The 16,381-nt window shown below is 35.9% G+C and overlaps 1 pseudogene; it reads left to right on the top strand.

Moving 5' to 3' along the window:
• The first annotated feature begins 13,700 nt into the window (after positions 1 to 13,700).
• Positions 13,701 to 14,719, top strand: LOC149231458 (cyclin-U2-1 pseudogene; annotated as a pseudogene).
• The last annotated feature ends 1,662 nt before the right edge of the window (positions 14,720 to 16,381 follow it).

A 16,381-nucleotide genomic window follows, 5' to 3' on the forward strand; every position in this document is an offset into this window, starting at 1 on the left:
GGGAAGGTCGTAGCCACATCCATAGCCCCTGGGAAGGGTTCCTCCAAGCAACAGAAGCAGGTGGATACGGTCGTGGAAGAATATAGGGACATCTTCTCCTCACCCACATGGGTACCCTTGCATTGTCAGGTCAAGAATTCAATCGATCTGACTCTCGGAGCACCTCTATCCAACGGGTCAGTATATTGCCACTCCATTATGGAATTTGAAGAGATTAAGCCTAAAATCTAGGAGTTTCTATAGAAAGGGAACATCTAACGAAGTTCCTTGCCTTGTGGGAGCCCCATTATACTTGTATAGAAGAAGGATGGGACCTAGACGCTCTACATTGATTATCGGGCACTAAACAAAATCATTGTTAGGAATAGGTATGCAATCCCACAGATTGATGACTTGCTGGACCATCTCAAGGGAGCCAAGTATTTCAGCAAGATCGATCTGAAGTTTCGTTATCACCACGTTCCAATCGATCCCACAGATGTATGGAAGACCGCCTTTAAATCCAAGGAAGGCCTTTTTGAATCACTGGTTATGCCCTTCGGGTTGAAAAATTCCCCTTCTATTTTTATGTGGATAATGGATGACATCTTGTAGCCCTTCACCAACTCGTTCATGGTGGTTTATCTGAAGGACATCCTCATCTTCAAAAAGAGTTGGGAAGAACACTTGCAACACATTTGCGAGGTCCTTCAAACCCTTCGATAGCACAAAATGTGTGCCAACTTGGAGAAATGCACCTTTTCCATGAGCCAAGTCCAATACTTGGGTTACATCATAGAAGAGTGTGGCGTGCATGTGGACTCAACTAAGATCAAAGTCATTTGGGATTGGCCAACCCAACCACTCTAACGAAGCTTCATAGCTTTTTGGGCTTTGCAAATTTCTATCAGAGGTTCGTGTTGGGATTCTCCCATATCACTTTTCCTTTGAGTTAGATTACTGAGGGTGGGGAGAAGGCAAATTTTTCCTAGTGCGAGTCCCAATAAAAGGCATTCGTTGAGTTTAAGCATCGCCTCTGCTCTGCACTGGTACTCACATTAGTAGACCTGCAACAACCATTTGAAGTCAAGACAGATGCCTCAGACTATGTTATTGGTGCATTCCTCACCTAGCATGGCCATCAAGTGGCCTATCATAATGAGACACTTTCCGATACAATTCAAAAGTGTCCCACCTATGATAAAGAAATTTATTCCATCGTGTAAGCTTGCCGAGAATGGAAGCACTACATTTTGGGGAAGAAGACAGTCATCCACACAGATCACCAACCTATTAAGTTTATACAGACATAAGGGAAGTTGTAGAATGATCACCATCAGAAGTGGTATACATATCTGCAACAATTCCACTTGAACATTAAATACGAAAAGGGTATCACCAATCATGTTGCAAAGTGCCTCAGCTGGCCCCTAGTTGCAACATTGACTACTGTTCTCAACTCTTTTGGTCATGAGACCTATGAATGGTTGTAACTATACAAAAATGATTCAGAGTTCGCCTCGACATAGCAGATGGTAGTAGCTCACAAGAATGTTACTGATTTCCACCTCCATGATGCATTGTTATGCTACCTAGGCCACCTTTGTGTTCCTTCAAGCGAGCGTGCCAAGATGATTTAGGAGGCACACTACAGTCGAGTCGTAGGAAATTTTGGTGTGGGGAAAACTATGGTTGTACTAAAAAATTACTTTTATTAGCCTAAACTCTGATTGGATGTTGGAAAATATATCAGATCCTACACTGCCTGCACCATCGCCAAGCCAACCATCAAGAAACAAGGCATCTGCACTCCTATGCCTACTCCCAGCCAGCCGTGGGAATCCATATCCATGGAATATATGTCTAGCCTCCCTTCTACCAAGCATGATAATGACAGTGTATTTGTGGTCATGGAAATTTTTTCTAAGATGGCTATATTAGCATCCTGCTTGAAGAGTATCACAATAGAGGATGCTGCCAAACTCTTCTTTGAATGAGTATGGGTACGTTTTGGGATCCCACAGACCATTATATTAGATCGGGATAGTAGGTTTCTGAGTACATTCTGGTCAAGCCTCTATACAGAATTGGACACCAAGCTCACCAAATCGACTGCCTTCCATCCCTAGACTAATGGCTAGACGAAGGTCGTTAATAGGATGATAGTGCACATACTCCGCATGTACAACTCCAAGCATCCTCGAACCTGGGATGAGAGTCTTCCATATGTGTAACACAGTTATAATAGATCTCTCCATAGCTTGACTGGTCGCAGTCCCTTTCAAGTGGGTCTAGGATTTCAACCATTGTGTCTCATTGATGTTGCCATGCCTCATGCGACTACATAAATAGAATCCACACATGTACTGTCTGAGGTTGATAAAGAAACCAAATTTATTGAATGCATCCAACACATCCACGACCTCCCAGAGAAGTCAAATGCAAAATACAGGCAGCGACATTATCAACATCGGGTGTCACACAAGTTTCAGATGGGCGACAAAATTCTGGTTGCATTTTCTGAAAGAATGCCTTACTGGAGCACATTAGAAGCTCAGACCACCTCGATATGTTCCTTACAACATTATTGGTATGTTATGGTAGACAATGATTTTGAGCTCATCATTCCCCATTCCTTGCCATGCACCCAGTCTTCAATGTGGACCACCTTTGACCATACTTCCCACCATTGTTGGACACATCAGACATTGCAAAACAGTTCACACCAACAGAGTTAAACGCAGACTGCATGGAACATGAAACAACTGATCGGATTATGGACACACATGTCAATAACGCTTGCTATAAAAATATCCAACTATATCCGGTTGTCAAAGCTAGCCAAATCCAGCACCAAGGCAAATGGCTCATGAGGGACCAAGTTCAGTAGAAGTTTGCCCATCTCATGAAGGCACTCAACGCAATGGGGACAATTTCTTCCTAAGGGGGGAGGACCGATCCATGTGTATATTAGTGGCCACCCTCTTATTCCACTTGGACCTATAACACTATCTCTTTCAATTTTTTAGTTTCCTTAATTGTAGCGCAATTTATTACTTTTCGCAATTTTTTGGGTCGTGAACTTCGAGAGCCATTTTGAGGCCCTAAACGACGTTTTTACGGGAAACGGAGAGACCCGAAAAGTCCCTAAAATGGAATTATATTTGTTATTGGCCTACTCCTTGAGATATTTGAAATGAGGTAATATGATAGCTAAATGGAGATCATATGCCAAAGCTACAACCCCGAGAAATTGATGTACTAGTTTACCCAAATGGGGCCCAATGTTTTTGCACTTCATCTCCTAGGGTTAGGTTTCTCGATGTTTAGGGTTTTCCATTATTTCTCAAAAATAAATAGCCTTGGAGCCTCATTGTAACATAGTTCAGAGGCATGTAGCCGACACTTCTCTTCTTAGAGATAAGATACCATCACCCAAGCTAGTCTTATTTCCATTATGTTTGTAAGGATATTTCAGTATTCGATATTAATGAAATGAAGTCTTATTTCTGCTGCATCTTTTATTTATGGTTATATTTGTAAGTTGTTGTGTTCATGTTTAAATTTAGATCATAATGGGAGTGGGAGGCTCTGGATTAACAGTTGGAGGATGTGCTTTGTTTGGGAGAAGGGCCTCTTCTAATTGTTGTAGCCTCTCATTGACAATTAGATATAACAAATAGAGCTCCTCCATCTTGAGGAGGAGCTCATATCTAGTTTCACTTTGATTGAATAAGACCATTGGGTTATTCTTACGTTAGGAGTGCCCAAATATGTCACCCAATTTCCAACCTCTGTTAGGAATTCAAAGTATGTGTTATGAAACCAGCTCAAGAAAAGATAGAAAAGATAGATCAACGCCTTAGAATTCAGCCTCTTCGAGGGGGCAACCTCCTTTAAATTACATAAATGAACAATTCTTTGATGATTCAAATGAAAATACCTCCTTTCTATATATAGGAGTCTAAGGGGTCATAACATAACCAGAGCCGACATAACAATAATAATGTAAGGGCACAATAATAACAATAGTGGGCTTCTATGGGGCACATTAGTAACAATATGGGCACTACATGGGTACATCAATATAATAAGTGGGTTGTACTAATAACAATAAGGGGTTACACTAGTAGTATAGGGGCCTAACATGCCCCTCTATCCAAAAAGCATTGTCCTCAACGCTTGAGTAGTTCTTGATGCCTCTGTATAAAAATTTTGTCCTCCCATGTGGAATCTTCAGCGGGTAAGTTCTTCCACTTGATGAGATACTCTAAAATTGATCGATTTCATAGCTGTTAGGTTCTTGTTTCTGTGACTGCTCTAGGTTCCAATATGATTTTTCCTTCCTTTTCAATATCTGGCAATATTGTTTGAATTAGGATCTTTTGCAAGTTTTGAATAAGTGGCCATACTTCTTTGTCCTTCTTCCATTCATCCCTTGCTTCATTTATCCAATCTGGTTGGATAATAGAAATACCACAAAACAATGCTTCCGCATCCTCATCCTTGAAGAGTCTTCCCATTCGGTAAGGTCGCCATTTTTTAAGTGCATGTAGTATTGCCAACGTTTCCTTCTCATAAATAGCTTGCTTTAGATGTAGCAGTAAAAATACCCAATCACCTACATAAAAAAAAATTTCACTATGATGTTGATCTACCTGTTGTTTCATTTGATTTTGCACCGAAGTGACGCTATCCTTTAAAAGTTGGAGAACTTGTTATTGGTGCTCGATGTGATCTTTCACTGCTTGAACCTTTTTCTTCTTCATATGTCCTTCTATCTTTAGATTTTGAGGAGTGGTAATTTCTTCCAATCCTTTACAAGATATGGTGGGATTCATTTCTTGACGCTCGATGTGATCTTTCACTTCTTGAACATTTTTCTTCTTGATATGTCCTTCTGTCTCGCTAGTTTGAGGAGTGGTAATTCCAACCAATGAATTACAAGATATGGTTTGATTCATTTATTCTTTCTTGATGTGATCTTTCAATTCTTGCACCTTTTTCTTCTTGATATTTCCTTCTATCTTGAGATTTTGAGGAGTGGTCATTCTTGCCAATAGTTTACAAGATATGTTCTAATTCATTTCTTCTTTCTCTGGGGCTGGGTCCTGGCATATATCCTCTTCTTTTGATGTTTCTTGATCCTTTTCTTCCTCCTCTTCATACTCTATGTAAAATAATTTCTTCTCAGCACACTTATGACCTTTAGTGCATTTTCTATCACAATTGTAACAAATCCCTTTTTCTCTTTTTTCTTCCAATTGTTGTGGTGTAACCCTTGTAGGTTGTGGAAGGCTAGGAGGAACAACACGTCCATCTTTATAGTTGTGAGGGGTAGACTTCCTTGTTGCCATAATTTTACTTTCATATATGTCACAAAGCCCTTTTACTCTTTCCAATTGTTGTGGTGTTGCTCTAAAGAAGGTGTTTCTCTTTGTATCCTCATAATGTGCTATCATTTCCTCCGTGAGAATTGACCACGTAACAAGTTTTTTACGAGAACAAAGCCCTTTATACCATAAAAATTAATTCGGTTCTAAATATGAAGATGCAATACATACCTTTTGTAATAGTGGTACACCATGTAGATCAAAATATTGCTCCATCTGAAGTACCCAATTTACCGGATCCTTGCCATCAAACTTTCTCATCTTGCTTTTTCTTGATTTTAGGACCTCGAACTTGAAATGACTGTAAATCTGTACTTGTGGATATTTAATTTCTAAAATTGCTACATGTAGTATCCCTCTGTGTCCTCTTTCCAATGCCACCAGTCTGATCCAAATTGGATTCTCCAAGGAAGAGTTATGCACAATCTCCCAAGATGACCTGATTATAGACCTTTCCAGAAGAGCGAAGTTTTATGAAGTGCCACGTGTACAATTTGCGATATTTGGTTCTGAAAAAGATACAAAAGAAACTATAGTCCGTCCTCTTTCTATACCTTTTTACGAAATTTCAATCTGATTCCCAGAGAGAAAGTTATGATGATTTTCCCCAGGTCACCTGTTTTGAATGTAATTCAGGAGTCTGCAAAAAGACCAAATTCCTCAGATCATATCTCCGCAAATATCGCGCTAAAAGCTCTGAAATTCGCACCCAAGGTTCAGCGCGATTTCTTCTCAAATGGGTTTTTTTTGCGACTTCTGAAACGTCACAAAAAAAAGTTATAGCGAAAATGCCACGATGACCTGTTTGGAGCAGCGAAACCCTAGAATCCAAAGCTCTGATACCAAATGTTATGAAACCAGCTCAAGAAAAGATAGAAAAGATAGATCAACGCCTTAGAATTCAGCCTCTTCGAGGGGGCAACCTCATTTACATTACATAAATGAACAATTCTTTGATGATTCAAATGAAAATACCTCCTTTCTATATATAGGAGTCTAAGGGGTCATAACATAACCAGAGCCAACATAACAATAATAATGTAAGGGCACAATAATAACAATAGTGGGCTTCTATGGGGCACATTAGTAACAATATGGGCACTACATGGGTACATCAATATAATAAGTGGGTTGTACTAATAATAATAAGGGGTTACACTAGTAGTATAGGGGCCTAACAGTATGATATCTCTTGTTGCTCGTTAACCAATTTGTGCTCTATGTCTGATAAATTCCCCTATATTTCCAGGGGAACATGTTCTCAGAATATTTCTATTGATGCTTCAACCTGGGTATGGGAATTGGAGTGGTATCCCTACAAAAAATCTCCCCACCTCTCATCGAGTGAGCTTGTTCCATGTGAATCATTGAGGAGTGAAGAAAATGATGCAAAGATAAGAGCCACCGCATGCGAAGAAACCAAAGCCAAGGAGAATAGAGGCCTTCACTAGAGAGCGAGAAGAGAGTAAAGAGAGCTGTAGAAATGGAAATAAATAACTGAAAGAGAAACACCAAGAGAAAGGACCAGAACTAGGCCACGAAGCATAAGTCCCGAAAGCACTAGAGATAACTAGAGACTTAGGAAAAGGAGAGACCAAATAGAACTAGGTTAATAAAAATGAGAATTTCAATTGAAAGTTCAAAGAGGAAAATAGTTTTACCAGGTTCCCCTTGTGGCAAGGCCAGTTGATAAGTTGAGTAGGAGGAAGCTAACTAAAGGAGGCGAACAGAGTCCTCAATGACCAATGAACTGGGCTAGGAGGGCGTGGTCCTTCAACTAAATGTGTGACTAGACTATCTTTCACAGTGTTGTTGCCTTCTGAAATGCCAAAACTACTAGAGAGAGAAGAGGAAAGTGTGCTCGTGAATAACCACATTTCTATATAGATCACAAACATTACCAATCCCCTGACAAAAATCTTACCGTAGTGAATGACCATCTTCAGAATTGATTGCATAGAGGAAATGCCTTAGAGAAAGTGTCAGCTTGAAGGCAAAGAGTATGTGTAGAAATTTAATATCGGAGCCATGCGCTCCATCGCATTTCTCCTAGAAATGCTTAAATGTTAAACATTACTAACCGAATCCTTATTGGCATCTCAGCTAGAGTACCTTCTCTTGTTGGCTCTTCATTTACCTAGAGAATTGTGCTAATTTGATTTGGCTAAGTTTTTATCATCCTGTCAAGGTTATGCTAGTATGTATATTAAGTCTATTGTTTTATAAATATTTATGTAAAGCTAACCACCTATATGCCAACCTAAATATACTATTATACTATTTTATCAATTTAAAAAAAATCTTGATTATAGTCTTAAAATAATCTAATGATTTAGATGAATGTATAGAGCTGCTAGCTTCAGCATACACTTTTTCTCCCACACACATACATATATATATATATCAATTTTATATATCATAAATAAATAACTTATAATATGTTTAAAGAATTTTATATTATATATATGACAATAAATTATATTTTATTTGGAAATAAGCTTATTCAAATTTTAAAAATAATATATTTTTCACTCTTTCCTAAAGGTATATATTGTTAATTTATATAAAAATATGGAACATTATGATTTTTTTATAAATAATAGTTTTGTGTAGAATATTTTTATAAAAGGTGTGTATATGATCTGTGATGATAGGTGGAGTGTTTCTCCCTAAACCTTCTACACAATAAACAATTGTAGAAATATTCACTCTCTCAATAATAGTTTCAATAAATAATACTAATCATTTACATTTAATTATAGGCTAATTATTGCATGGAGAAGTTCTTTATAGCATAATATAGAGGAGATATTGTGGTGCCTATTAATGAAGGTAAGTATTTAAATATTGGCTTAATATAAGAAAATATTACAATGTTCATGAAATTAAAATACATTAAATCAAGAATAATAATAATAATAATAAAGCATAATATAAGATTAATTAATAAGTATACCAACCCCAATGGTTAGTTTAGTTGGTCAAGTTCTCGTTACTAAGTAACTAGCCAATTGGGAGGTAGTGGACAAGATAGATCCCTTTTGCCTGGATTTTCCCATGGAAGTAGTGGCCACCTAGTGTTCGTGAACCACCCTTAAAAAAATATTAATTAATAAGTAATAAAAACAATAATTCAATTCAATTTAATTTGTTGGAGCCTAATTTTCAAACAATTTATTTTGAAGAAAAAAAACTTAATATGCATATTATATTAAAATAAATTAAAATAATAATGATTCATATTCGTAACTATGTTCTTTTAAAATAGATAATTAATAAATATATACAATCGTAATAATTTAAAATTATATATATTCCACAATATATGTTAAAATAATGATTCATATTTCTCATTATTATAATTCAAAATTTCATATATATATATATATATATATATATATATATATACATACCTGTCTATCCTTTTTTCCAGAGGAGTTTACATAAATCTATGGAGCAAGGAGTATAACAGACAACATACTTCTTAGATAATACATGGAAAAGTGTATCGAGAAAAAATAGAAAACATATTTACTAAAAATGCCACATATATATGTGTAACAATATTTATTATCAAGGTTTTACTAAAACTAAAAATAATAAGCATATTTTATAGAAGACACTTCTTCCAAGTTACTATTGTCATACATAAAATTAGCGTAAGTGTCCTTGGATTTGATAATCATAACTTTTGTTTTGTTAGTGTTAACAGTCATACCCATGGTAGAGAAGAAATCCTTAAGAAGTCTAAGTTGTTTATCAAGATCAGATGGGCACCTTGCGAGAAGAACAATATCGTCAGCATAGAGAAGAAGGATGATGACTATCCCAGCTAAGATCGTGCCAGTACAACCTGCTTCCTCTAAACAACCTTCTAGCTTGTCGATATAAATGCCAAACAGGGTAGGGGAGAGGGGGCAACCTTATTTAACTCTGATACTACACTTAATATCTTTCGACCACCCCTCATTACTCTTTAACTTGGCAATTACATTCTCGTATAACCTTATAGTGGCATCTCTCAACTCAAAAGGAACCTTTAGCTCTTCTAATCTATTCCATAGGTTGTTTCTAGGAACCGTATCAAAATCCTTTCTAAAGTCCACAAAGAAACAAAAGAGATTGGATTTATCATTGCGGCATTCCTCCACAATGATCCTAAGCGTAACGAGGTGGTCCGTTGTTGAGTGCTGCCTTCTAAAACCTGCTTGGCCTTTAGCCCACTTACCTTCACTTTCAAGTCATATGCTCAACTTCTTTTCCAAAATAATACCATATAACTTGGCTAAGAGAGGGATGATCATAATAGTCCGATAATTAGAGGGTTTATTTGTATCCCCACTTTTAAAAATAGGGATAATGAGGCTCTGAGTCCATGGTTTAGGGAACCCTTGCTTCACCACTTGATTGAAAAGCTTGTGGATGTGGGGGATGAGGACATGACCTCCAATTTTTAAAATTTTTGCCTGGTAACCTTCAATGTCCTTAGCTTTCCGATTTGCCAGGCGTTTAACCCCAAAATCAATGTCTTATAATGAGAAAACTTATTTCGTTGTGAGCAGGGTTTCAAAGTTATCCATGACATTTGGAGATTCATATTAAAGCTTTTTAAGATAGGAATTCCAATCGTGTAAAGAAATTTTAGTATTATCTTTAGGTTTCCTAGTTAGAATTTGCCTCCAGAATTTCTTAGGAGCTACCTTAGAGAGGTGTAAGAGATTCTCTTATCTTTTATGAATATACTCCATTTTTTTCCTTTTAGTTAGGGCTTTGTATATTTTTATCTTGCCAATTTTAAGAGATTCATCAATAGCTTCCTTAATTTCTCTCCTCACACTCTTACAATCTTTGTCATACCATGCGTTGGTTTTGCTATTTCTTTTATTACTTGAAGCTTCAATTGATAACTTGTTAATAGAATATGAGAGGGTTGTAATAAAATTATGATAGAGGTCTTTTATGTTGTCTATACTAGATAAATGAAGCAAATTAGTTTTTAATTCATTTAGAAAGAGATCGTTTTTATTTCTATCAGAGATTAATTTTTTTTTGGCTATAAGGATTATCTTCTATGGGATCTCTATGCATGACAAAATTGAGAGTTATAAGTAAGGCCTATGATGAGAGTCAGGCTCATGGTCATTTAAGATGTGAAAATTTATTATTTTGTTGTATAAAGGGAGATCAGAAATAACATAGTCTACCATGCTGCTACCAAGTCCATGAATGTAGGTCATCTAGCTAGAATTGGGCCACTTCTTTAGACCGTTGCAAATTATGAGATCCTGAGCACTACAGAGCTTGACTAGCTTCGACCCAAACAAATTATCCCCGAGATCTTCAGAGCTCCTTTTGTACTGGCTAGCCAGGGTAAGGTCTTCGTTTAACCAAAGAGGATTAGGGTTGGAATGATTGCTTAGAAGAATAGCTTGGTTGCTTGAATTTCGAGCATTAAAGTCACCCATTAAAAGGATATTTCCTTCATTCCTTATGCTAGGAATATCATTCTCTAAACCATTGTAAGGACTATTTTTATCTATATTATTTTTCTTATAGAAGCTAGAATTGATGGGGGGGAAATAACAGATTGCTATGTAGGTCTTTTTATCATTAATGTCAGTAATATCTATCCAACTATATTGGTTGTAAGGGTCGTTTTTATAAATCCTAGCATGGGGGGAGATGTTCTTCTTAATGTAACAAGCTATACCCCCAATGCCTCTATGGGAGGATCACTTGTTCCAGGTAGACCATAGTGTAAAGCCATCTATGTTAGGGACCTTAGATTCTTCATGCTCCCAAGTTTCAACAAGCAATATAATATCAACATCATTCGAGATCCAACTTAGCTTGGGGCCGTTGTTCCATGGAAAGTCCCGATAGTTCCAAGAAAGAATCCAAAGCATGTTGAATTGCTATTTATTACTATATTTTTGGTTTCTATCTCTAATAACAACTTTTCTATTTCTGATTATTGCCTATTTTCCTTCTTTTTTAGCTTTTACCTTTTGAAGCTCCTTTCTTAATTCTGCTTGATCTTCTGGAATGGGATCTTCATTTATAAATATTCTCGTTCCTTTTAGGCTTGAGGTGTTACTAAGTATGTCATACTTATGGTCAATAGAGCTAACGTTTATTCGGATCGTCCTTCCTTTATTCTCAGTTAATTTCCCCAACCTTGTTGCTTCTGTGATACACATTGTTTCAATTTGTAATCTATTATGTAATTTTGTCTGGGTTATGGCTAAAGAATCCTCATCTACCTCCTCTTTCAAACCAAAGATTATAAGGTTCAAGGCCCTTTTGTTACATTCATGGTCTAATTCTATCATTTTTTTCATTTCATCTTTAATTGGTTTGATATCTAATTTACCTGCCACACTATTTAGGGTGAGGCAACTATTAACTTCTTCTATTTCTTTAATTATGTCCTTCATTTTAAGACTTTCTAAAGTATCAGCATCTCCTTACTGGGATGTTTGGTTCGTATCTTAGTTTTGTTTTTCTATAACCTACAACCTAGTGTCCATTTCCTCCATTTTATTCTCCAATATTTCTATTTTATTTTCTATTTGTTTTTGGATCTTGTCTTCAAGTGATGTGAATTTATTTTCCAGCATGGCTTCTAACTCTGTTTGTAGCTTGACTTCTCTTTCTTCTCTACGTTTCTCTAAAGGCTCTGTATATAGAGATGTGAAATTTTTATATACATAAATAATATTATTAAGAAGTAATATAGAGATATCTTAACTCCAGATTTATAAAGTGGCAAGAGGAATCAAATTTAAAGTGAAAATATTTTCTCGAATTTTACATTAAAAAGAATTTGTATTTTGAAAAATTTAATTTTTTTTGGGGGATTTAATAGATTTCCCGTCAAGATTAGGTTTGGAGTATACTCTAACACTGTTAATTGTGCAATACTTAAAGGCATTTGGTGAGAGTGAACTTTGTCCCCTTATGGATCACTAATTTATAATGCCTAGTGACCTGATTTTACTTAAATAACTCTACTAAATCAAGTAGATAGTAACTAGTCAAAATTATAAATCAGCTAAATAATAACTAATAATAATTGTATTCACGGCTGGTGTAACAACTAAGTTATAATAATATTTAACATTATTAAAAAAATAATTAGAATCAAGATAAATTTATACTACTTGAGATTCTAAAGGTTAAAACCAATCAAAACGGTATCATTAACATGCTGATAACAAAATTTAGAAACTTCAATTAATTAATATAAAAGTAACCCAAAAAAAGGCAAACCCATATTGCATAAGTTTAGATATACTTATCCTTAACCCGGTGATAACAAACTTGGTCTTTCGGCGTCGTTTCTAAACGCCAAAGAATCTAGACATGCGCATGAATGGGCTGGAAGTTTCATAACCTAAACTCCAAAGCCTGTCAACCATCTCACCAACATAGAGCTTTATTAAAATTCAAATTCTGTACTCTTTTTTTCCGATATTAAAAGTTAGACAAGGTGCGGCTAACCATGTAAATGAAACCCATAAAGCTCGCCACATCATCATCTCGTCAATCTCAATTTGAATACCAATTTTTTTCGGTATAATTTAATTATAAAATATATATATTTTAATATTTTAATAAACTTCTACAGTCTAGAAATATTACTTTACATTCTAGGGTTAACTAATTCCATTATAGGACACTATCACTATTACTTTACCAGTGTGGTACACATTAAGATTAAGCTTAAGCATGTATTATATGATTGACCAAAAAATTTCATCTGACATAAACGTGTACGATTACATTCTATGAACCGAAACAAATCATTTCCAGCATATCACCCGAAGGCTTAGCCGAACGAATCTTGCTTTAATATCCGCAGACGTCTCAGCTTCCTCTGGATTCAGCGACAATCTCAGTGGAATCAAATCAAACAAAACAAAGTTACTTTTAGGGCTGTCTGCCAAATAAGCTTCTTTATTTTTGGGTTGGTGCATGTGTTGGGGCGGGGGTTCCGAATCTCTGGGTCCCTGATTTGCTATTAAATCCATTCAACTCAAATTTCCATTCAATTATTGAAACGCATATACCCCATTCCAGCAATGCAGATTCCCTCGCGCAGCCACGCTGGCTGCCTGTATCACATAGAGCCGAGACACCCTACTTCCTTCCCACCTCTTCCTCCCTGCATAACCCTACATCCTCTGCAGCCTATATTAACTTTCTCTTTTCCAACATTTAAACTCACTCCCACGCAAAGAACCTCTTGTTGCAGTCGTTCACAGCCATTGAAATCATTAAAAGTCTCCTTACTCAGAACAGATTCAGCACTAGGCGTTACGAGCAATGGCGGAGGGCGTTATTTCTCGAGGAAGTATGTGGTCGGATCTCTATTCTCTCCAAAGTGAACATGTAGAGCCATCATTCTCCCCAGCCTCAACGGTCATATCAGTCTTGTCATCTCTGGTGGAGCGGATACTCGCCAGAAACGACCGGCTTGCGGCCACTTACACCCCCACTTCGCCTCCCAAGTACAGAGTGTTCGACGGTTTGCAGGTGCTGGACATGTGCATAGAGCGGTATCTGAAGAGAATTTTAAAGTATGTTAACTGCAGCTCTTCTGTGTTGGTAGTAGCTTATGTCTACATTGACCGCCTCATTCAATTTCATCCTCAATTCCGCATAACGTCTGTGAACGTCCACAGGCTGCTTATCACGACAGTTATGGTCGCCTCCAAGTTTCTCGAAGACCTGTAAGCTATTTCTCTAATTCCACGACCCTCTATTTCTTATTTTAATTTCAACCTTCAGTCTTATTGTCGTGATTTTAATTTCAATTTTGATATGCGAGCAGGAACTATAGGAATTCATATTACGCGAAAGTGGGAGGCGTGAACAGCGAAGAAATAAATAGAATGGAGATGGAGTTTCTGTTTCTGATGGGCTTCAAGTTGCAGGTGAGTGTGAATGTGTTCGAAAGTTATTGCAGCCATCTGGAGAGGGAGGTGATGCTGGGAGGAGGATTCCAAATAGAGAGAACCCTTCGTCCATTCGTGTTCTGTGGAATAGCCAAAACCTCCTCTGCCACACGACAGGATTCCAAAAACGAGAGGCTTGCCCTTTGCTGCGAGGGTCGCAGGTCTTAGAATACTCACACACAAGGAATGCCCACAGATGCAGGTGAAGACTGTTTAATGTTAATTATCTGGACAAGGGTAAAGATGTCACTGGCAGATGTCCTGTGCGTTTGAAGCGTTGAAACGAGCGAGGATTTTGGCTATGCATTCAACAGAAGCGAGTCCCATGTTCGTTTCTATTCAGCGCTGTGCAAACAGGACTCGACCCTGAAGGAGGCGTACCGTTAAGCATTGGAGTCATTGTATTTACTGTATATAAGAAGACCATCAGTTTAGAAATATAATACAGGTTGTACAAAATTGGGACAATTAATGTTTTCCATATGATGTTTGTATATGATCACAAAAGTGAGTTTCCAAAGCAGTTGAGTCCTTCAGTGAACATGCAAATAATGGAAATACTCGTCTTCCATGGTGTTAATAATGTTAACTACGGTCTTCTCAAATTACAAATGCTAGTGAACATGAAAATAATGGAAATACTCGTTTTCCATGGTATTAATAATGTTAACTACGGTCTTCTCAAATTAGAAATGCTATAATGTTTACTGCGATTAATTGTATTGAATTTTAGTTGTTTCAAATAAGTAATTTGTACCTGCTAAAATGTTAACACGAATTATTTGTATTGCAGTAGTTTCAAATAAGTAATCGATACATATATACTTCAAATGAGTAATTTGTATGTGTGAAATTTTATTTAAAAATAATTTATTTATTTATTAAAATACATTTCTTTCTAATAATAAGGTTTTATATATGATAAATTTGATTTTTGATATTAAAAAATTGTGAATGAAAAATTTAAAAGTAAATTTCATACCTGTGTTAATTTTATTTTGGGTTTTCCTCGAAGTTAAATTCAATAATATTCTTTTTTTCTTGTTATTTTTATCAAAAATTTCTATTGTTTTTAAAAAAAATATATCGTTGAGTGCTTATTAATTTTTTTAAATAAAAATTTTCTATTATTTCTTAAAAAAGATATATCGTTGGGTATTTATTATAAGCCAATTTTTTTTTTTATTATTTCTTATTTCTTTAAAAAGATATATCGTTCGGACCATTGGCCTCATTTTTATTAGATCTTTTGGCCAAGTGGTAAAGACAAAATATTGTTGTTAAAAAAAAAAAACCTACAAACCTGCCTACAAATTGCCTATTTTGACCAAAAATAACTAAGTATCAATATATATTCCTCTATCATGTTCAACTTGCAAATATTCCCCAAAGCTTGGTCTCAGGACCGTTGTCATGTTGCTCACGGAAAGCCTCATGAACATAAGCTTCGTCACCCCATCGATATCAAGGATTTTTTCTCAGTAAAATTGTTTTGCTATATATAAATTCTCAAAAGATTATAGAAACTTTGAAAAATACTTAAAAATAGAATACTCTTATAAAAGTCAAATATTTTATAGTTTGAAATTTTAAAACTCAATAAGATTCAGTAAGGTTTCTATACTTTAAAATAAGTAGGGATTCTTAAAATTTCTCTTATTTTGAAGAGTCCTATAAGATATGTGTTTTTATTCTTTGATGTTACATTCCATTATTTTCATAATCTATTTAGAAATAATGGAGACTTCAAGGAAGGTTTTATCTAATACAACTTGCTAATGTTTGACACTGTCAAACCCCAGGTCAAACTATTAATACTATGGCTCTCATATTTGGACATATTTCTTGACTTATTCCATGTCTATCCCATAAGTTTTAAATGTTTTATTTTATTGTAGGCTTCACTTTACACTAGGTTCAATATTCTAGACTCTGAAGGCACATTTAGTGCATTGAGGAATCTCATATCTTGGTCTATATTTTTCCAGTGGCCTTTCTTCTCCTCTAGCTATGTTTTTTTTTTTGTACTTTACTTTGTCATTTATTTCA

This window comes from Pinus tabuliformis, chromosome J, assembly GCF_031772625.1.
Source record: "Pinus tabuliformis cultivar Carrire ecotype Pingquan chromosome J, CPIR1, whole genome shotgun sequence".
NCBI classification, from domain to species: domain Eukaryota; kingdom Viridiplantae; phylum Streptophyta; class Pinopsida; order Pinales; family Pinaceae; genus Pinus; species Pinus tabuliformis.